The sequence below is a fragment of the Macaca nemestrina genome, chromosome 19 (assembly GCF_043159975.1).
Source record: "Macaca nemestrina isolate mMacNem1 chromosome 19, mMacNem.hap1, whole genome shotgun sequence".
Classification (NCBI taxonomy): Eukaryota; Metazoa; Chordata; class Mammalia; order Primates; family Cercopithecidae; genus Macaca; species Macaca nemestrina.
The window spans coordinates 78,080,465-78,102,740 of NC_092143.1; the positions used below are offsets into that span (position 1 = coordinate 78,080,465).

General features: G+C 42.9%; 2 long non-coding RNA genes across 2 annotated transcripts in view; one reads left to right on the forward strand and one right to left on the reverse strand.

The window, feature by feature from the left end:
• Positions 1–9,305, reverse strand: part of LOC105478863 (uncharacterized) — a 36,225-nt gene extending 26,920 nt beyond the window's left edge. The window contains exon 1 of the long non-coding RNA XR_011617323.1: positions 4–9,305. This is a non-coding gene — a long non-coding RNA (uncharacterized lncRNA). The remainder of the gene's footprint in view (positions 1–3) is intronic.
• The window catches only part of LOC139360154 (uncharacterized), an 83,092-nt gene that overhangs the window by 5,141 nt on the left and 55,675 nt on the right, over positions 1–22,276 (forward strand). The window lies entirely within an intron of this gene.

Below are 22,276 nucleotides of genomic sequence, written 5' to 3' on the forward strand. Positions count from 1 at the left end.
TACCTGTAACTCCACTCGCGGCCTTGGAAAAAGTGACAAATCCTTCCATCTCCGTGTGGCAGCAGGATGCTTGCTTGCACAAGTCGTTGGCGGGGGCAGAAATCGCAGGGCAGGCGCAGTCCTGTCTAGAAATCAGGAAACTGAACTCTCATCCTGCTCTGCTACTGTTTAAAGTTAACGTTTAAAATTAGCGCAGGACTACAGAAAAAAAATAGGGCATCTAGAAATTCAAGGCCATGGTCTAGGATAAAAAAGAGCCTTTTGGGAAACGTAATTTCAGTATAACCAGGTCTTTTCAATACAAACAGCACTCCTGGTGCAGGCTGTGGCCACTCTGGGCCATATCCTTTTCTGAAGCCTTGTCTTCTAGATTTGGATTTATAAACAACATATAACTTGTTTTTTTCTTCTTTTTGTCTAGAGGAAATTGAATACATTCACATTGATTATGACTATATATTTAGACGCATTGCTACCATTTTATTTTGTGCATTCTGTTTGTCTCGGTTTTCTAATTGCTAATTCAAAAAAAATGTTTTTTTTTTATTTCTGGCCTTCTGCATTGTTTGAGAGTATTCTCCCTCCCCCACATTTTATTTTTGTCTCTCTATTACTTTGGTAATTATACATCCTAATTTCTATTCAGCTTTATCAGTCCTGAGAAAGTCTCAGTCATTAATGTTTCATATATTGCCTCTCCCCCATTTCTCCCTTATCTGCTTCTGGAATTCCATTGAGACAGTAGTCAGACTTGGTACTCACCCCTTGTGTCTCTTGACTCTGACCTAGAGCCCCCACATGCCAAATACCAGTCAGTACTATCGCCGGGTAACAGCTTTCTCTCCGTGTCTTTAGACTCCTGCTCTCCCCATACAAGCATGAGTGCAAATGAATTTAACTTTACAGAAGGGAGCTCATCAGGATTCTAGATGCCGTGGCAAGCCACTGAGGGAAGACAGGCCACCCCTGAGCTTAGTGACACTGCTGCCATATGAGATGACTTCCCCTCACCTGTAGTGCTCTGCCGACAGCTGGGGGACTGAAGCTAAGGGGTCTTCCCCACCGCTCGCTGCTACACTTTGAATGTGTCTCTTAAAGCTCGTGTGTTGGAAACGTAATGCCCAGTGCAACAGCATAGAGAGCTGGGGCCTTAAAGAGGTGGTTAGGTCATGAGGGTTCCATCCTCGTGAACAGATTAATGCCATCTTGGGAGTGGGCTCCTGACAAAAGGCTGAGTTTGGATGCTCCCTCCCTCTCCCTCCTCTGCTCCTTCCTCCACATCCCCATTCTCTCTCCACCTTCTGCCATTAGATGATATGGGTCTCACCAAATGTGGGCCCCTTGACCATGAACTTTCGGAACTCCCCTCCAGAACTGGAAGAAATAAATCTCTGTTCTTTATAAATTACCCAGTCTCAGGTATTCTGCTAGAGCAGCACAACACGGACTAAGACGTTCCCCCTCAGTAACACTGTCCTGGGAAGCCCAGTGCTCCTGGCCTGACCCCGTTACTATCATCATCCATTCACGCAGGTTTATTCAAACACCAGAAAGTTCATCTCTACAGCTCCTCCTTTATCAGAGCGGGGGCCAGTTTGTGGTCATCCTCCTCTCACGTGGGCATCAGTGAGGTTGGATGTACACGCAGGCTCAAATTACAAAGTCTGCACCTGCCTTCCAGCAAGAATCCCAGTCTCTCCTGGGATAGGAAGTCACTTCACCGACACATTTCCAAGGTTCTCAAAGGTGTGTCCTCATACCTCTGTCCAGGAGGCGCCCATTCTAAGTTCAACATGAAGATTCCACCCCTCCTCTTCCTACTCCCAACCCCGGGGACCCTGACATGCCTCCTGCCATCTCACTGACAGCAGCAGAGCTGGGAGCAGCAGCTGCAACATGCCCACCTGCCTGGGCATCTGGCGAGCTCCCACCCCGCCAGCCCTCATGCAGGATGGTGGAGAGAAACCCGTGGCACTGCCATGCGCTCCTTCAGACCAATGTGTCCCCCGCCCAGTGTTACAGCCCTTTATTTCCACACATACTTATCAGGGTACCCCCAGACCCTGTGCCAACCCTCCGGCCTTCTTGGGGTGTGTCCCCAGACTCTTGCATTCCTCCTGTGAGTTCCTTCTCAGGACGCCTGTGAGCTTTTCCTGAAATGCGGCTTTTCCTGAAATGTGGCTTTTCCTGAAGTGTGACTTTTCCTGCGATTTTTATTTTTGTCTTTAAAAGTTCAGTGCTGTGCTAAAGTTCCAGTCCATTTTCTCCCAGGAGGTTTCACAGAATAGTGCGATTTTTCATCAATTCCAAAATATATTTTCACTTCCTATTTTCACTTGCTCGTGTCTCTGAAACCAACATGCGTTAGTGCTGATGGTTTTTAACAATTGGAATTGACAGAAACTTTTAAAATTACCGGTACCTACAATAATGGCACCTTCTACAACTGGTGGCATCTTGGAGTTAATAAAATACAGCAACTTTGTAGCTGGACAGAAGTGCCTGGGCTAACCGCAGCACCCGGTATCACCAGTTCACAGAATCCAGACCCCAAATGCACCTCAGCACACACCCCGCCTGCTCTGTCTGCCAGTGCCTACCCCACTCACCGAGGACACTTGGGACTCCTAACCACCACCAGTGTTTCCTCTTATTTCCGGAGAAAGTATGAGTACATGAGAGAAAGGACAACCACAATCATCATCACATCTAAGGGGACAGCTGCTCACTAGACGATTACTATAGACTGTATTACTGGTTTTTGGTTTTTTGTTTTTGAGACAGAGTCTCCTCTGTCGCCCAGGGTGGAGTACAGTGGTACGATCTCAGCTCACTGCAACCTCCGCCTCCCAGGTTCAAGCGATTCTCCTGTCTCAGCCTCCCGAATAGCTGGGATTGTAGGTGCCCAGCACCATGCCTGGCTAATTTTTGTATTTTTAGTAGAGACGGGATTTCACCATGGTGGCCAGGCTGGTCTCAAACTCCTGACCTCAGGCTTACTATAGACTGTGTTACCGTTATTATTAAAGGCATCGAAGTGCCTGGATTATAGAAAGGAGCCAAGGGACTCATATATGCCCAAAGCCGTGTCCCCATAAAGTCCCCAGCCAATACCTCCCTGCTCTGTATGGCATCTCTTCCAGCCTTTGAGGGGTGCTGGTAAAAGAAGTTGTTCATCTAACCTATAGACAGTATTTCTGTAGTTAATGCAATCCACAGACAGCATTTCTGTAGTAAGCCCTTTTTAGTAAGCTCGCAGTTTATTTTTCTCTAAGGTCAATTAAGATCTTGAACCGTCGGCAGGATGCAGTGGCTCAGGCCTGTAATTCCAGCACTTTGGAAGACTGAAGTGAGAAGATTGCTTGAGGCCAGGGGTTCCAGACCAGCCTGGGCAACATGGTGAGATGCCGTCTACACAATAAAAAATTTTAAATTAGCCAGGTGTGGTGGCGAATGCCTGTAGCCCCTGCTACTCAGTAGGCGTAGGCAGGAGGATTGCCTGAGCCAAGAGGTTGAGGCTGCAGTAAGCTGGGATCATGCCACTGCACTCCAGCCTGGACAACAGAATGAGGCCCTATAAAATAAACAAAAACAAAAAACCCTTCAACTGTCTATGCAAGCCAGAGTGGCAGGCTGACACCCACAAAGAACTTGTCGAGATTCTAGTACATTTGTGCAATGGTCAACAAATCTTACATAATTTCTCTTCTTTTATATTTTAAGAAGGATAACATACGGTTCACACTCAGATCTGCCCTGATCAATGAACAATAATTGGAAAACAACCATAAGATTGTGGCAGTGCATGTAAACACTGCGCACTGTTTTAAAAAATAATTTGGCCTCTAAAATTTTCTATTTAGCCACCTTTAATCGTAGTTACCAGCATATTTGCTCTTCTTACTCACATCCATCTCCTTTTACTGCTTCCCTGAACTCGAAAAAATACCTCCCTTCACGGGCAGGATTGAGGATTGGATTTCGTCTGGGAGACCTCAGAACGGAGTTGTTCTCCATGTAGCACTCGACTCATTCTAGCCATGACATCCCTACCCCAGCGGCAGCTGCAACCTGCTGTGTCCCACATGCAGCTAAAGCCATCCTCATCTTCCCTGGACCATAGTCATCTAAAAAGCTATGTAAGTCCATCTTAGGGGGCTGCACACTAATAATACTCCTGCCACGGTGCTCTGGTTCTAATACTTGGAGCTCCATTTTACTCTCCTACCCCCATTTCCAGGACTTGAGGCTCTGTTTCCTGAGCCCCAGCTCAGTGGCTGGGACTGCCCCCTCACCACAGACCTGCCTAGTGCCACCGGCTTTCCGGCCTTGCCTTCTTGAATATTCCTCACTGTGTATTACACTGCTGCTATTCTTCTCCTGGCTCATGGGCCCCTTTCCTGGGTCACTTACATCATCTAAATTCGCACTGCCCACACCTGGGCACCATGTGCTTTGATTGCCACCGAAGGAGCAGCTACTCCTTGGATGCATGCTAGCCTGCTACACCAGTGCTTTTTTGGTAGCAGCTGGAACTGGGTTTGTCCCTTTGGTACCTGTTCCTGGCCTTCTCATTTGACTTTACAAGTAACTTACCATGCCCTGTTCATTCCAGAGGTGTGTCCCTGTTACTAATGGTATTTCTTTGGCCTGGAATGCCTTCTCATCGCTCCTACACTCCTCCATCCCTCAAGCTCAGCTCAAAATTTACTTCTTCTGTATTTCTTGCTCATTTCAGTGTTCACAACTTTCAGTAGGAATTAAACAAATATTTGTTGAACAGATAGAGGTACAGTATGGGATAGACAAAGGGCAGCCAGGATACATTGAAGGCAAAAGGAGGGGCCAGGTGCTATGGCTCACACCTGTAATCCCAGCACTTTGGGAGGCCGAGGTGAGAGGATCACCTGAGGTCAGGAGTTCAAGACCAGCCTGGCTAACACGGTGAAACCCTGTCTCTACTAAAAATACAAAAAATTAGCCAGATGTGGTGGTGGCCATCTGTAATTCCAGCTATTCGGGAGGCTGAGGCAGGAGAATCACTTGAACCTGGGAGATGGAAGTTGCAGTGAGCCGAGATTGTGCCACTGCACTCTGGTCTGGGCAAAAGATCTCTCTCTCTCTCTTTCTCTCTCTCTCTCTCTCTCTCTCTCTCTCTCTCTCTCTCTCTCTTTCTCTGTATTTCTCTCTTTCCCCCTGCCATATGAGGACACAGCCAGAAGGCAGCAGTCTGCAAGCCAGGTGGAGGACCTCCATCAGCCATGCTGGCACTCTTATCTCAGAATTCCAGCCTCTGGAATAGTGAGAAAATAAATTTCTGTTGTTTAAGCTGTTGTAGCTGTCTATGATAGTTTTTAATGGCAGCTCCAGACATTTAAGACACCTATAATCTAAGAAATCAGAAGTTCAACTTTGGCCAGGCACGGTGGCTCATGCCTGTAATCCCAAGACTTTGGGATGCTGAGGAGGGCAGATCACAAGGTCAGGAGTTCAAGACAGCCTGGCCAACATGGTGAAATCCTGTCTCTACTAAAAATACAAAAATTAGCTGGGCGTGGTGGTGCATGCCTGTAATCCCAGCTACTCGAGAGGCTGAGACAGGAGAATCGCTTGAACCAGGGAGTCAGAGGTTGCAGTGAGCCGAGATGGGGTCACTGCACTCTGTCTAAAAAAAAAACAAAAACAAACAAACAAAAAAACCAAAAAACCCCTTCAACTTCTAGGTATTCAAACAAAAGAAAACTCTGAACATAAGTCTAAGGAGCCATGTACAACAAAAGTTGAAACTCACCTAAATATTCATAAATTGGAGAATAAAGAAATAAATTGTCCTGCATTGATACAGTGAATACTATAAAACAGTTAAAAACAAATGACTCATCTACTAATCTGCAGTTGCCAATATCTCAAAATTTTAATATGGGGCGGAAAAGGCCAAGTTGCATGTTGACGTGTCAAATATGATAGCATTTGTATAAACTTTCAAACACAAAGCATTTTAATTCTGTAAATATGCATGTGAAGCAAAAATGTGATGGAAAGAATATTCACCACCTCCAAAATAGTGATTGACTCTGGATGGGAGGGAAAGAAGAAGAGTGGGGGTATAAAAAGGACCCTCAATTGTATTTTGTTTGCTACCTGTAAGTGGATTAGTCCATCTCCATTTTTCCTGTCCGTGCAGTCTGTATTTTGCCCCAACCACAACACCAAAGCATATTTTGCCAAGACACCAACAACTTCCATAGTGACACTACACTATCCATATTTTACTAGACTTCAGCAGGATTAACCCTTCCTTTCTTCTAGATATTATCCCCTTATTTGGCTTCTGAAGACACTTGGCTCCTTTTTAGGGTTCTGCGTTACCTCCTTCTAGGTCAATAGCAGAATGAATGCCCGGTGATTATTCCCAGGCATCTTACATTCTGGCATCTCTCTCCTGGTATTATAATCTCATCTACATGTTAATAACTCCCAAATTCAAATCTCTAGCACCGATTCCTTTCCTTGAGCTCTTGGCTCATATCTAAATGTCAACTTGACATTTGGACTTGGATGTCTACTAATTATTGCAAACATAATATCTTCTGAACTGAACTTCATGATCCCTTCCCATCCCTAAACATACTAATGTCCCAGTCTTCATTATAAGTGGTTCTACATTCATTCCATTTCTCAAGTCCACATTCTAAGAGTCATGCCTAATTCCTCTCTTTAACTCCCTCTGCATCAATTATCACTAAGTCCTGTTGTCACTACCCTGACGTTCCCCCATCTCCACAATTTATTGCCTGGATTGATGTATTTGCTAATCCTCCATTGGCTATCTCTGCTTTCACTCTCTCTTGCCATTTTCCACAAGTAGCTTAAGGGATCTTTTTTTCTTTATATCTGTTTCTTATATCTAAAGGTTTCATAATAATATGTTGTATGTCAAAATGACAACCAAAAAAAATCCCAGTGTATACCCATATACCCACAATGCAACTTAATTAAAACAACATTGCAAACATTGGTGAAAGAGCTGAATATGTCTCCCTAATTAGGTCCCCTTTCTTCCCCATGAAAGGTAAGCATTAATCTGTATTTTGGTTTGTAATTTTCATGCATTTCTATACATTTTTATCCTTGTTCTTGATTTCTAAGCAATACATACAATGCTTGTGCCTTTTAAACTATATTTATGGGTGTCATACTAAGTGTTTTTTCTACAACTTTCTTTCATTCCACAGTATGCTTGTGAAATTGATCTACTTTGATACCTCTGACTCATCAATTTCTCAGTGCTGTATAGTATCCTAAATATAGAAAATAATTTCTTTTCCCATTGATACTTTGTTTCTTTTTTGTTATTACAATGTTATTATGAACACATTTGAGGCGTTTCCTTGCATAGACGTACAGAACTTTATTTAAGATAAGTATTCAGTGGTAGGATTTCCGGGTTGAAAAGAATAAGCATCTTCAACTTTTCTTGGTATTTTCTTGGTATTGCATACCACTCTCCACAATATCGTTTACCACTCTAACCCCCACCAGCAGTGTGTGAGTACCGATTCCTCCACATCTTTTCCAGCATGTTATATGGTAGGTCTATTGACTTTTACCAATCTGATGGGAATGAAAGAGTATCTTTTGGCTTTTAAAATCTGCATGTCCCTGAACATAAGTCCCCTTGAGCATCTTTTTCATGTGAATTGACTTCCATTTTCCTATTGATATATTCAACCCACTTTTCTATTGAATTTTTTCCTTCTTCTTGATTTGTAGGGATTTTTAAATATATTCTGAATACTAACTATTGGTTGGTTTTATGATTGCTTGTCTCTTCCCTCTTCAAATCTTATTTTTTGGTAGAAGTTTTTATTTTAACAATAAAAAGTTATTTTAACAATAAAAAGTATGATTTATGAATCTTCTCGTTTGCAGTTTGCTTTCTATGTCTTGTTTAAGAAATCCTGCCCTACTCTGACCTTCCAGCAATGTAAATCAGACAACATCCGTGTTCTGCTTAAAATCCTCCAATGACTACCTTTGCCTGAAAATAAAATCCAATTTCCTTCCTTGCCTGCGTCTCTGACCTTACGGTGACACTGCCTCCCTCGCTTGCTATATGCCCACCTTCTCTTCATTCTTCAAACACACAGAGCTCATTCCCAGTGCTCAGGGTCTCCCTGTTCCCTGCTGCCTCGATTGATCTCTGCTGATTAGGCACATGGCTGGTGTCTTCTTGTCACTTTGGTCTCAGCTCGAAGATTACCTCAGAGCGACCTCCTTTGACCTAAGTATCCCAAGCTCCTCCCTCCATCATTTTCTAGAACGTCACCCCCACTTTCTATTCTCTGCGGCACTGTGGCTGTGTGGGATCCTCATGTGTGTTCATCTGCTCTCACTCTATCATCGCTACTGATGTGTAAAGCGTCTTCGAAGCAAGGACCCTCACCTTCCTGCTGCCTCTGTACCTTCAGCTGGGGAGCACTCATTAAAACACAAAAAAGCACATAATCGCTATCTGTTGAATGAATAAATAGAGAACATATTTGGGGATCTCGTCCCAAGATGATGAGAAGGCAGCTGTCTGCAAAAGTCTGTAAAGATCACAGAGGTGAGATACTGAGCAAGAGACCCAAGACCTGTGTCATTCTTGTTTCTAAAGAGAATATCAGAATAAAATGGAACCAAAACAATCAAAAATATAATAGATTTTTAAAGAAAAAGTGTTTCTGAAGAAAAGCTGAGTCTTCCCTCAACCTAATCTATTCTTAACACTGCTGTCAGAATGTTCCTTTCACAGCACAAGTCAGATCAGGTTTCTCGTCTGCTCAAAACCTTGCAGTGGCTCCCAGGTCACTCAGAAAGAAAGCTGACGTCTCCATCATGGTCACAGGGCTCTACTGGACCCAGGCCCCTGCACTCCCTGACCTCCCCTTGCTCTCTCCTCCCATCTCACTCTGCAGTTCGCCTTCTCACTGCTTCCCTCAGCTGCGGCTCCCTCTACATAAACCTCCCATCCTTCAGGGTGTGCACTTGGCTTCTACCCTTACCTCCTTCAACTCAGGCTCAAATGTCCCTTTCTAAGACAGAGCTACCCAAAACCACCCTACTGAAAATTGCATCCCACCTCTATCCAGCAGGTCCCTACCCCTTTCCAAACACTACGTAATTTACTCTTTGTTTTGTTGACAGAGTCTGTCTCTGTTGTCCAGCCTGGAGTGCAGTGGCACAATCTCAGCTCACTGAAACCTCCCCCTCCCAGGTTCAAGAGATTCTCCTGCCCTACCCACCTGTGTAGCTGGGACTACAGGCGCATGCCACCACACCAGGCTAAATTTTTGTATTTTTAGTAGACACAGGGTTTCACCACGTTGGCCAGGCTAGTCTCAAACTCCTAACCTCAAGTGATCCACCCCCCTCAGCTTCCCAAAGTGCTGGGATTACAGGCGTGAGCCAGTGTACCTGGCCTGTAATTTACTCTTTATGTTGTGTTTCCTGATCGTCTCTCTCCATGAAAATAAAATCTGTGCCGTGGGAAAAAGTGACTCAGAATCAACACCAAGACACATTCGGGTAAATTTACGGAACCTCCATTTCAAAGGAATCCAGGCAGAGGAAGAGAACACCTTATGGCGGCAGGGGGGAGGGTGGAACCAGGCTAGCACTGATTTTTCCTTGACTGTTTGTGCCAGAACACAGGGCAATGCCCGCAGCATTCAGAAGGAGAAAGCGCATGACACAGAACTCCATAAGAGGGACAAGTTGTCCTCCATGTGTACCTGTCTTTCATGTATAAAGGCAACAGATATTCTCAGCCATGAAAGAACCCAAGGAAATTAGAACTGTCCAACTATCACTTTCCAAATTAGTTTGCTGGGAATTGCATGGAGTAAGGTGAGGCCATGGTGTTTGCTGGGTGCCGTTTCTGTCCCTGGGAGTGGTCATGACATCATTTCAGCTGTGGACCACAGGGCTGTCATTTGTTGAGTGACCAATCACCACTGACCAGGGCTTTTCACCTCCTACATGATGAAAACCACACACCTTCATTTATGAGACAAATACTTTTAGCCCATTTTACAGGAGAATCCAAAGCAGGGCAAAGGCAAATAACTTCTTAGAGTATTCAGTGGCAGAACCAGGGTTCAAATCCAGGTTTGCCTAGCAACAAGGCTTGTACTACGTCGATTATAAAAATTAACCTGGCACCTACCAAACAATTATGTGAACAGTCCGTATGGGCCATGTCACAAAGCTGAGATCTTCATTGTATAAAAATATTTTCCAAATCTGGATTTTTATGTTCCAATTGTTCAAGAATATGTCAGGGAGCAAAATCCCCACCCAGAAATGATACAGAAACGACTGAGACTTTCCATCTAGAAAAGGAAATAGGAATAAAGAACTTCATGAATATAATCTTTAATACCGTGAGTTTCATGGATACAGTTGATGCACTTTGAAACTTGAGAACAGGTAAGAAATAAAAGGAAGGCCCTTAACAGTCTGTATGCAACCTGTGCAACCCCCACCCCAAAATGTGAGAGTGGCAGGAAATGTAACTAGATGCAAACCACTCAGACACTTGGAAATCTGGTACCCTAAGAATCTATTTCCCATGTGAGACTGTGGCCATCAGAAGGGAGACATGGCATCAGGAGGACCTGAGCCTGAATCTTATTCCTCCACTTATTGAACAAGCTATTTCAACACTGTGTAGCTCAGCTTCTTCAGCTATAAAAAGTGTCTAACTTACTGAATTGGTTTAAACAATTAGTGATAGAACATAAGCAAAATATTTAGCATATCATCTGGTCCATTATAAGGTCTTAGTATGTGTCTACGATTATTAACAATAATGACAGTAGTTATAATACCCTCATGAAGCCTTTGAGAGCTTGATGCTAGCATGTTAGCAACAGGACTCCATGCAATATTGCAAGTTTTTTATTTTTTATTTTTATTTTATTGTATTTTATTTGTGTGGCTGGAATCTCCCTCTGTTACCCAGACTGGAGTGCAGTGGCATGATATCAGCTCACTGCAAACTCCACCTCCCTGGTTCAAGCGATTCTCCTGCCTCAGCCTCCTGAGTAACTGGGACTACAGGCGTCACTACCACGCCTGGCTAATTTTTGTATTTTTAGTAGAGATGGGGTTTCACCATGTTGGCCAGGCTGGTCTCGAACTCCTGACCTCAGGTGATCCACTGGCCTCAGCCTCCCAAAGTGCTGGGATTACTATTGCAGTTTCTTTACATTTGTTGCTATCGACTCTGCTCTGTCATCTATTTTGACCTTTCCTTTTTGACCTTGGCTTGTATTCGTCAGAGTGGAGGTAAAAATGGTCCTATCAATATCCACGTTAGCTTCCGCCAGGGCCTAAGGAATCATCATGTAACTTTTCCTTACCTATCCTCTTCCTCATTCTCATGGGCTAAAATATGAGCCTTTTGCTTCTGACCTTTGAAGGCTGAATATGCCACATTAATGTGGTGTGCAAATGTGTACCAAGCATCCACGAGTAAAGTACACTTAATATTCAAGGGATATTTAATACATCTTTTTACTTATCCCACAGGCTTGCTATTAGAAGAAAGCAATAACTTGTTTCACCCGACTCTGATGACTGGCTTCATTTAATTTTTAAGGAATTATTTATTTACATAACTTCTGTTGCTACTTGATAAAGAAATACTGCATTTTTAGAGAAATGACTGGAGGCTCAGAAAACAAAACAATAAAGTGAGGAGAAAAATAGCAGAAGTGAAATAGAAGTAATTAGACTTGAATCTGACATCACTTTCGATAGCTAATGCAATATATTAGTGCAAAAGAGAGTAATTGTTTTCCATTTACCCTAGTATTATGATCATTATGAAAAATCACAATCATATTTAGGGAAGTTCTTGGTGTAAGCCAGCGTATAGAAGCTTTTTACTTGAACTGCATTACACTGACCCATTTTTGAGCAAGTGATTTTTTCTGCACACACAAAATAAAATTTTCAAAAAAATAATAAAATGTTACCAGCATCGTTCTTTTTATATCAAATTTACATATGTTCAAATAACGAATGCAATATCTGCTACTGTTCCAAAATATTCCATTATTTCTGTATCACCAAAGTGTATCCTTCTGGGGGTTAAAATTTTAGCAGTTACTGGAACATGCGGGAACATCTTGTCTTATTGCCCTGTAAAAACATTTTGCTGTTGAGTAAGACACCGTGGAATCTGGTTTATACTTACTTTCCTTAACCGGACCTGTGTTGTGAAATGAGGTTTGCTTCTTATTATTGTATTCTTTCTAAAAAACTTTTTTTTTCTACTTTAACCTTACGAATTGCAATCTAAGCAGTACAACTAAAATGAGTTCATGACATTGTTACCCATCGGTAATGTGGGTCCGCAGCTGGGGGCCCTCCACACCTCATGCCTGAGAACAGCGAAAGGAGACAAACACACCACTGAGCCTGAACTTGTCACCAGAGCCGCCACTGTAAACCCCGGCCTGAGCTGCACATCACCTGTCCCCAGGTGTGGCCATCAAGATGAGTACAGAGGCCTCTGACTGCTGTCGGTGACCCCGTGACTGCTGTAGGCTTTCGGCCAGTTCGGGCATCTCACTCACGTGCCAGCCTTTGTCCTGCTCCATCATCTCTGACCAAGGCCATTACCAATTCATGCTCTCAGAACTACCATCCAAATAGATGCAATGTCTGGCTCTTCCCCTCTACACCAGGCCTGGCCAAGAGAAGCCCCCAGCAGCACAGGAGGCCCAGAGTCAGAGCAGGGGTACACTGAACTGACTACTTCACGGTGCTCAAGAGCCTCCTGTTTGATACGGTAGCCACTGGCCACATGTGGATTTTCAAAATTCTGTTTTTGTTTGTTTTTTGAGACGGAGTCTCGCTCTGTTGCCCAGGCTGGAGTGCAGGGGTGTAACTTCGGCTCACTGCAAGCTCCACCTCCTGGGATCAAGCAATTCTCCTGCCTCAGCCTCCTGAATAGCTGGGATTACAGGTGCCTGTCACTGCACCTGGCTAATTTTTGTAGTAGGGATGGGGTTTCGCCATGTTGGCCAGGCTGGTCTCCAACTCCTGACCTTAGGTGGTCCGCCCTCCTCAGCCTCCCAAAATGCTAGGATTACAGGCAAGAGCCACTGTGCCCGGCCTTAAATTTCAATTAATTAAGTGCAAAGAAAATTAAGCTCCATTTCTCAGCCTCGATATTTCACATGCTGAACACTCACATGAGTCTAGTAGCTATGGAGGTGGACAGCACAGAGTATGGAAGGTTCCTGTCACTGCAGAATGTTCCTGTGGACGGCACTGCCCTGGAAGGTATCACACATCCTACAGCTGACGATTGTTAGGCCGGGAATTCTGCTAGCTCAGTCTGAATGGAAAACAGCCCTGTCTTTTTCTGACTGTCACCTGTTGCAGACTGGGGTAAGTCAGCTCTTCTCTTCAGGGCTTTATGTCTTTTCCTGGGAGGGCTTCCTGGAATTAGATTTCACTCCATGGTGGAAGGAGGGCAGGACTCACATGGTCATGGGTCCTAGGTTACTTGCCTGTGCTTTGACCTTTCATAGAATGGCTTTTATTGAATTGTGGTTTTGCACTGTCTTCTACTTATGAGAGGACAGTCATAGAAAATTCAGTATTACAAATTTAGTGTAGGGATCTTTTGAACTTTAGAAAAATTATATTACATAGTTTGTTTTTTTTTTTAACAAGACCCAAGGGGAGAAATTTTTCTCAAATCCTGGGGCCAGGACAAAATCTCCTCCTCATAAGCAACTCATGGGTATTTAGGTTTGAAAACAATGTCAATATTGTAACTAGTTTCATTTTCCTCTTTGTTTCCACTATGAGGAGGCTCAGAGCAATAACATTAGAAGCAGTTGGGCTGAATCTGGTGGTTTTCATTTTTCTTTCTTGGTTGTATCGCTAATAAAAGCTTTTTGAAAGCCACCACAATATTTTTGGGAGAAAGTTGGAATTGGAATAAATTACTTTATCAATAGAAGGAAATATATTTGCAGAACCTTCAAAAGCATGTATCATGAAAATGCATAATCTAAAATCTAGGCTAAGAAAATCCATCTGTTGAGAAGATGTTCTCACAAAGGTGCATTCTCAAGAGACTTGACCCTCCATTGAGAAATCTGGTAAACAGGTATTTCTGGAACACAACAAAAGACTAAAAGAACTTAATGTGCCTGAAGTTATAAACACAAATGCAAATGTTCTGAGGACTAAAAAAATTTTTTTTAATTTATCACTTTGTTTTTAAGCAGAGGGTTTGTGTTGCTGTTGTTAAAAAAACATTGAAAGTTTCTAAAACTGTCACATTAACAGAGTTCTCACCATTCCCACACGAAGCATGGTCTCTATCATTGAAAACTATCTCTTGACTGAGGAAGAAATTAGTAAAAGTGAAAGCATCTCACTCCTCAAACACTTCCATCCTTCTTAAAATTTCCTTTAGTATTGTCAAAGTGTAGTTTGTTTTGTTAAAGGGTACTTTAAATTTTTTAAAAATTTCTTAGAAAGCTATAAATAAGGCAGCTTCCCACTCAGAATTATATTGTCATGGCATCATACTTAACAAAGAAAGAAAAATAAGTGTTTTGGAATTAAAATTTGAAGATTCTGACTAGAGTAGATCCAGATATAGTACAGGAGAGCTGTCTGGAAAGTACTGAATTGTTGCTTAGTTGAAGCAACAGAACCCAAAAAAGTCTCCTACACAAAGGCAGCCTTAGAGTTCCAACCCAAACATGTGCTCGATAGTGATCATCGGACGTGCCGCTTTCAGGAAGAAGGTACTACTCACCCCTGTGTTGAGTCATATAAAGCAGTGCAGAGCATTCTTTTCATTAAATATCTTAGTCTCTTTCATATTTGTACCACAAATGCACGATCATCAATATAATTATGTCTTCTCAATCATTTGGTCAAATTTGGCAAGATAAGAGAAAATTATTTAAATAATAATAAATTACAGTCTTTGAGAATTTAATGAGTGCTCTGCATGCTGGCCAGTGTTCCAGATGGACTCTCTTATTAATGATTTAACGAACTATGGGGTAGGTACTGCTCCTAATTTCATTATATAAAAGAGGGAACTTGGGGGCTAATTTTTCCAAGGTTCACAGGCCCTCAGTGATAGATGGGACTGTAATCCAAGACTGAGTGCTTGACCACAGCTCTGTAAACCCTGAAAAGAGGATAAATGTCCTGACTGCAAGTCAGTGGTAGAGCTGAGAAAAAAAAAAAAAAAGGAAGAGGGACCACACTGGAAGAGCCCTCCTGAGCTCTATCTCCACTGCTTAGAATCAACGGGAGCAAGCCATGCCATTAGAATGAATAGGCACGCACCGAGACTGGATGGATGGCTCCCCAGATAACCGGGAGGAAACATTTCTGCCTTGGCTCTTATTATCTGATGTCAAACTGTTTCATTCTGCATCTCTGTGAAGAGAGAGCAAATGTGTTTTCACTTTTACAAAATTAATTTGCCTATAGTGTATTTAAAGTAACAATCATTCTAATTATCCATCTATTCTGACACCAGATAGTTGTGACCCTGAGTAAGCTTGGCTCTCCTATCTCCCTGCTCCCAATTCCATTAAATAAGGATGCATAAAGGGCTTTCTTATCAAAATGCCTTAGTATTTGATGATGAGTGTAACAGGCAAATGCTGAGCTGCCTTTGTATCTAGCCTGAAAGACCAGGCATTTTCCAGTGCAGCTTCCGTCCACATTTAAAGGTCTAATCCAAATATACTTTCTATTTGAAATAATTAAGAAATCATTTGGGCCAACATTTGAATATTCAAAAATAATTTAATACTATCAGTTGGCTGGGCATCTGCCTACACATTGTGGCCCACTTCATCTTCCAAATACCTAGGCTATCCCTAGAATGAACCTGCACTGACCCTATGCCCCTTTCCAGGTTGAGTAGAAGCGTTCAGGGAAGAGGGAGAGAGGGTCAACCCTTCCTGTTACTTCAGTCTTTGGGAACTGGTTTGTCTCAGCTTGAAGGCTTATGGCCAGTGGGCTGCCCAGCCCTGCATATCCACCCCAAGTGTATGGCTGAAAGGGCCCTTTGAGAAGGGGATGACAACTGAGCTCTCCCAGTCCCTGGGTGCTGCCAGCTGCCTCCTGAAATAGGAAGCCTCTTACCAGCCTGCAGGATGGCTGGGTCAGCAACCCTGCAGGAGCAATAATTCAAGCATTTTTATGGTATATTTCAGCTCTCTTGGGATTCTCCCCCACTGCATCTAAACTTTGGCATTTATAACTCATTCCATGTCAAAGTAAGGGACTTCCTGCATTTGGGTCTAAGATTGTGGTTGCTGTTGCTAAGTCTTATTAATCCAACATTGTCTGTTTTTGTAAAATAGCTTATTTAGATATATTTGATGAGCATTTGTTGGGCTCCCTTTACACCTGTTTGAGTGTTCTCTCCTGAAGGTGAAGGAAAATATCATTCCTTAGCAATCTTTCTTCTTTCCCTTGCTCTGGTCCAAAGGGGAAATTAACTTGGCTCTAACTGACTAGCTACTGGCCACCTCCCACCTTCACCCTTACCTGAGGCCTGGGAACTTGGCAGGGGGTGCAGGGATGTAAGTCCTGATGTCCATACACAGAAGACAGACGCCCCAGCTCAAACAGAGAGGATAAATTCACCATTCCTCCCCCTTTTTTGTTCTATTCAGGCCTTCAAGGGATTGGATAGTGCCCATCTGCAATGGTTAGGGCAATCTTCTTTATTCAGCCCCCAGCTCAAATGCTAACCTCTTCAGGAAACACTCTCACAGACACACCCAGAAGTAATGTTTACCACTAACTGGGCATCCTTTAGCCCAGTCAAGTTGACACATAAAATTAACATCACGGCTGACATGGGTTCTGAGTGGGCCTCCTTGGAGGGTTTGCTGTAGAAGGGCCCTCTGCAGATTTGAATGGCTCTTTCCAAGCAAACAGGCAGATCAAAAGTGAAATGATCAAAGAGAGTCTAACAAAGACATCGCGCCTGAGCGAGGTGAAGTGTGAATTGTGGAAGCTCTGTTTATGTTCCCATTCCTTGGGGAGTCGGGTACAAAGGCAAATTTTATTGCAGTAATGAAAAAAATCCATTGATTTACATGGTCCTGAAATGCATCTAGCCAGATGAAAGAACACAAACAAAACAAGAATTAACGTGATTCTCCTCCTGTCTCCTCCCTCCTCCTCCCTTCATGAACGTGGGTTTTGGGAGAAAGTATGACTTGTGGATGAGGCAGAAAGCAGGGACAAACTTCAGATGCTGCCTGGTTTCACTGCGTGGACTTGTCTCGCCAGCCATTCAGATGGGCAGAGTGACAGGAGGAAGGCTTCCTGCCAACTCCTAGCTGTCCTCACCCTGAGGTCCTATTCGACATGTTAAACAATTACTCAGATAAAGGCATAAAGGGCGTGGAGAGTATCAGTTCTCCCCCTGACCTCTCTCATCTGAACCTTCTTCTTGTGTTTGGAGAATTGCTTACATAATAAGCCCTGATGAGAAGCAGAGCTTACCTCCAAAAATAGATTCTGAAAGTGTCAGACCCTGGCCGGGCACGGTGGCTTACGCCCGTAATCACAACACTTTGGGAGGCCAAGGAGGGCAGATCACGAGGTCAGGAAATTGAGACGTTGGTGAAACCCCATCTCTACTAAAAATACAAAAATTAGCTGGGCATGGTGGTGCGTGCCTGTAATTCCAGCTACTTGGGAGGCTGAGGCATGAGAATCGCTTGAACCAGGGAGTTGGAGTTTGCAGTGAGCTGAGATCATGCCACTGCACTACAGCCTGGCGACAGAGTGACACGCCATCTCAAAAAAAAAAAAAAAAAAAAAGAAAGAAAGAAAGAAAGAAAAAGAAAGTGGAGATATTTGGGTTCCAGGCCTCCGTGCAGCTGGAGTGTGGGTAGGTGACCCCAGCACAGCCACTCAGACTCACTGCCCTCCACCCACTTTGAACAGAGGATAGAAACTCAGAATAGTGACTGAGACAAATTCCTTCTGCTGGCAGAAGCTCTGGGTTTCCAGTTCAGCGCTGGCACCCCGTAGCATCTGTGTCCACAGTCCAGGGCCAGACACTGAGCAGGCAGTGCTGTCCAGGCGCCAGGAGCAGCAACGTCCTCCACCGCTGGGCTCTGTCAAGTGGTTTGTGATGCCATCCCTTCTGCTGCTCAAGCTACCTTCTCCCTGTTCCACCCAAAGGTCTATGGCCTTCCCAGTGCACCAATGAACCACTCAAAGTCTTTGCAGTCAATTTCTTCTCATATTTTAGCAGCCAGAGTTGGCTTCGTTGCTTCTGACTAAGAACTGTTGACTGGCAGCATGCTTTTCAAACTTTACCAAAGCCATGAGGCTGGAAGGAAAGCAATCTACTGGATGGCATACAGGATATAAAAGACTATCAGGAGTTGGAACCTAAGAAGAGGATATCGAACAGATAAATGGGTGTGCCTAATGCCGTGAGACTAGGCTTGAGCAATACTTCTCCAACCTGAGTTGAAAAATTCAGACACTTTTACAAAACAAAGGGACACTCTCAGCATTGATTTTAAATATGTTTTTTATCACATTGCTGCTCAAATAAAAGAAATGTAAAATTAAGTATAAGCGCCTTATGATCATGGCTCGTTTACAGTTATAAAACCAAAACAAATTTACAAATTAATTACCGGCAGAACTACAAAAGCAATAACATTCAAATTAACATCATTAATTTAATGTGAGAGATGATGATGTTTTGCTGAAACTGGATCATTGCTCGCCACATGACTCTGGCAGCGACTGCTAAGGCACGCGGGGTTTCTGAGAGGGGCTGGCCTATCTACACCCCCCAAGCTAGGAATCCACTGAGCCCTGTAAACCCTCCCATCCATCACATTTCAGCTTCCCCCTAATTTTCTTTTTTTTCTGTTGTTGTTGTTCCTTTCATTCTTTCCTCCCTACTCCTCTTAATTTTTATCAGGGTTGTCTCCAGCTAGCTGGGCCTTTGTCTTGGTGCCCTGACTTGCAGGCACCAAATTGTCTTCTTTCTGCAAATCAGTCCTTCCTAACTGAGTCTTAACATGCTGGGATTGAAGTCATTGGCCCAGTTGAAGCCTGGGGTGACCTCTGGTCAAACCAACTGAGGCCAGGAGGCAAGATCAAGTGGTGCTCATATGATGGCTCCCACAGCACCTTGGCGTTAATGAAGATGCGGAGGGACAGTTCACAGCACAGTGATGCGGGACAGCCACCTCAGAGTAGTACAACATGGCTGAGTCCTTTGTGACACAACTCCACCCTGCTGCAAATGTCATGAAAGGTCTTAGTCATGCCCATCAGGGGTCATATGTGAAGATGTTCATGGAGGCATTGTTTGTGGTGGCAAGGGGTGACCTGGTTTCCATCACTGGGAAAGTAATCCATGGCAGATAGATGCCATGGCATACCATGCAGCAATTAGAACCCATGGCAGTTCACATACCAACACATGGTAGGAACTAGAATGAGACTTAAAATTCTATTTCAAAAGTAAAGATACCTACAAAAAACTATGCATTTTGCAAGAAGCCATGCAAATGTAAAGTGTATATCAAATTTAAATGTTTGCCTGTAATTGTGAGCAGGAAGGGTAATGAAATATGTTGATAAAAGAGACTAATATAAAAACAAACTCACTAACAAAAAAGAGAAGAGCTTTATGTGAATGAATGATAATAGTTTCTATGACTGTTAATGTTTAATGAATGCTTAAGTAGACCCTCTACGCTCAAAGCAAAAGAGAGAAAGAGAAGAGGAGAAAGAAGGGGAGGGAGAGAGGAAGAAATGAAGTGTTGAATACTACAGGTATCTGTCACACATGCAAATTACATAGTTTTTTAAAAATCTTACATGATAAGAAAAAGTATTTTGAAAGTTGCAATTAGAAAATCACACTTCAAAAGGCAATAGGAAAATTAGCCGGGCATGGTGGCACGTGCCTGTAGTCCCAGCTACTCAGGAGGCTGAGGTGGGAGAATTGCTTGAACCCAGAAAGTGGAGGTTGCAGTGAGCCGAGATTGTGCCCCTGCACTCCAGTCTGGATGACAGAGCCATTACCCTGACTTTGACTTATCCAAATGCAAGTCTACCAAGCATGGTTGGAACGTAATGAATACGAAGCTATTCTCTATTGCATAATAAGTTTGCACACAGCTTTATCTTTTCAAGCCAGAATAAACTGTGCTATTTCAGTTATATTTGAGTGAAATACCCTAGCCGTGATTCACGAAAACATTTTATTAACTGATTATAGATCTTGTCGCTTCAGCAGGGAGACTAAGAAGTGCACTTCTGACCTAAAAATCCTGTGGCAGAGATTGAATGACATACCAAGTGTTACAGTTCCCCATTCAATTGCCAGTAGGAGATGCTAGGAAAATGACATTTCTTTCTAACCAGGCATCAGCCATATATTAACTAACATGATGATTTTCATAGTTATCTTGGAATATGTGAAAATCTTTTAAGACTTTGCAGATAAGTTTCAAAAATAGTTGCTTTGTGTACTTAACTCCAAGGCATAAAAATAAGCTTGGTATGGTTTGGCATTGAATTGAGCTTTCACCTTAAATTAAACCACAGTAAGAAGACATACACAACAAATTATAGGACATCTCTCGGCTGCAGGAAACATCATACAGCTTGAAATATATGTACTTTCCAGTCCATTCTAGGTAACTACCAATTTGTGTAAATATCTGAGTTATTCATGATGTAAATATTTTGCTTGATAGCCATGTGCCCTCCCATTCTTCAGCTCCATTACAGACAGGTGGAATCATGTGAATGGAATGGGAATCATGAGCGTCACATGATGTGAATCTTGAGTGTCATATCTGATTTGAGGTTTTAAAACCTGAAGTCAGCACTCCACCCTCCCACTGTCCCCCCTGCAGTGACCACAAAGTGCCCATATGAGGTGCTATAGCACCTCTCAGTCTGGGTCTTTGAGAGACTATGAGATACAAACTCCCTGCCTATCTGCACTGGGTAAGTGGCACAAATGAGAAAGAAACCTTTGCTCTATTTAAGCCACTGAGATCTGGGGGTTGCTTGGTTACTGCAGCATAACCTAGCCTATTCTGACTAATATTCATATTGAACGACTTGGTTAACAAATAACCCAATTTATTACCACAGGGGAGGAACAAAACAAAACCAGATTTAAAGATAATTGGCACCGGAAATAAAGCGCATCCAAATTGGAAAGGAGGAAGTCAAATTTCCCTGTTTGCTAATGGTATGATCTTATATATAGAAAACCCTATACAGATGCCACCAGAAAACAGTTAGAATTAATAAACAAATTCAGTAAAGTGGCAGGATACAAAATCAATATTGAAAAAAATCAGTGGTGCTGCTATATGCCAACAGTCTACCAGAAAAAGTGATCTATAGATTCAACGCAATTCCTATTAGAATACCAATTACATTTCTCACAGAAATAGAAAAAGCAGTCCCAAAATTTGTGAAGAATCCCAAAAGATCAAGATTTCTTTGGCTATTTGTGATCTTTTGTGACCTCAAATAGCCAAAGCAATCTTGAGCAAAAAGAATAAAGCTGGAGGCATCACACTACCTGACTTCAAAATATACTAGAAAGGAATAGTAACCAAAACAGCCTGGTATAGACACACAGACCAATGGAACAAGATAGAGAATCCAGAAAAAAATTCATTCACTTACAGCCAACTGATTTTCGACAAAGGCACCAAGAACTTACACATTAAGAAAAAGACATAATTAGCTGGGTGTGGTGGCAGGTGCCTGTAATCCCAGCTACTTGGGAGGCTGAGGCAGGAGAATTGCTTGAACCTGGCAGGCATAGGTTGCAGTGAGCCAAGATTTCACCACTGCACTCCAGCCTGGGCAACAGAGTGAGACTCCATCTCAAAAAAAAGAAAAAAAGAAAGGAAAAGAAAGTCTTTTCAATAAGTGCTGCTGGGGAAATTGGATATCCACATGCAGAACAATGAAACTAGACCTCATCTCTTACCATTTCAAAAATTAAAATGAATTAAAGACTTAAATGCAAGACCCAAAACTCAAAAACTACAAGAAGAAAACATAGAAGAGACATTTCATGAAACTGGTCCGAGCAAGGATTTTTTGGATAAGACCTCAAAAGCAAAGGCAATAAAAACAAAACGGACAAATGGGATTATAACAAGCTAAAAAGCTTCTGCACAGCAAAGGAAAA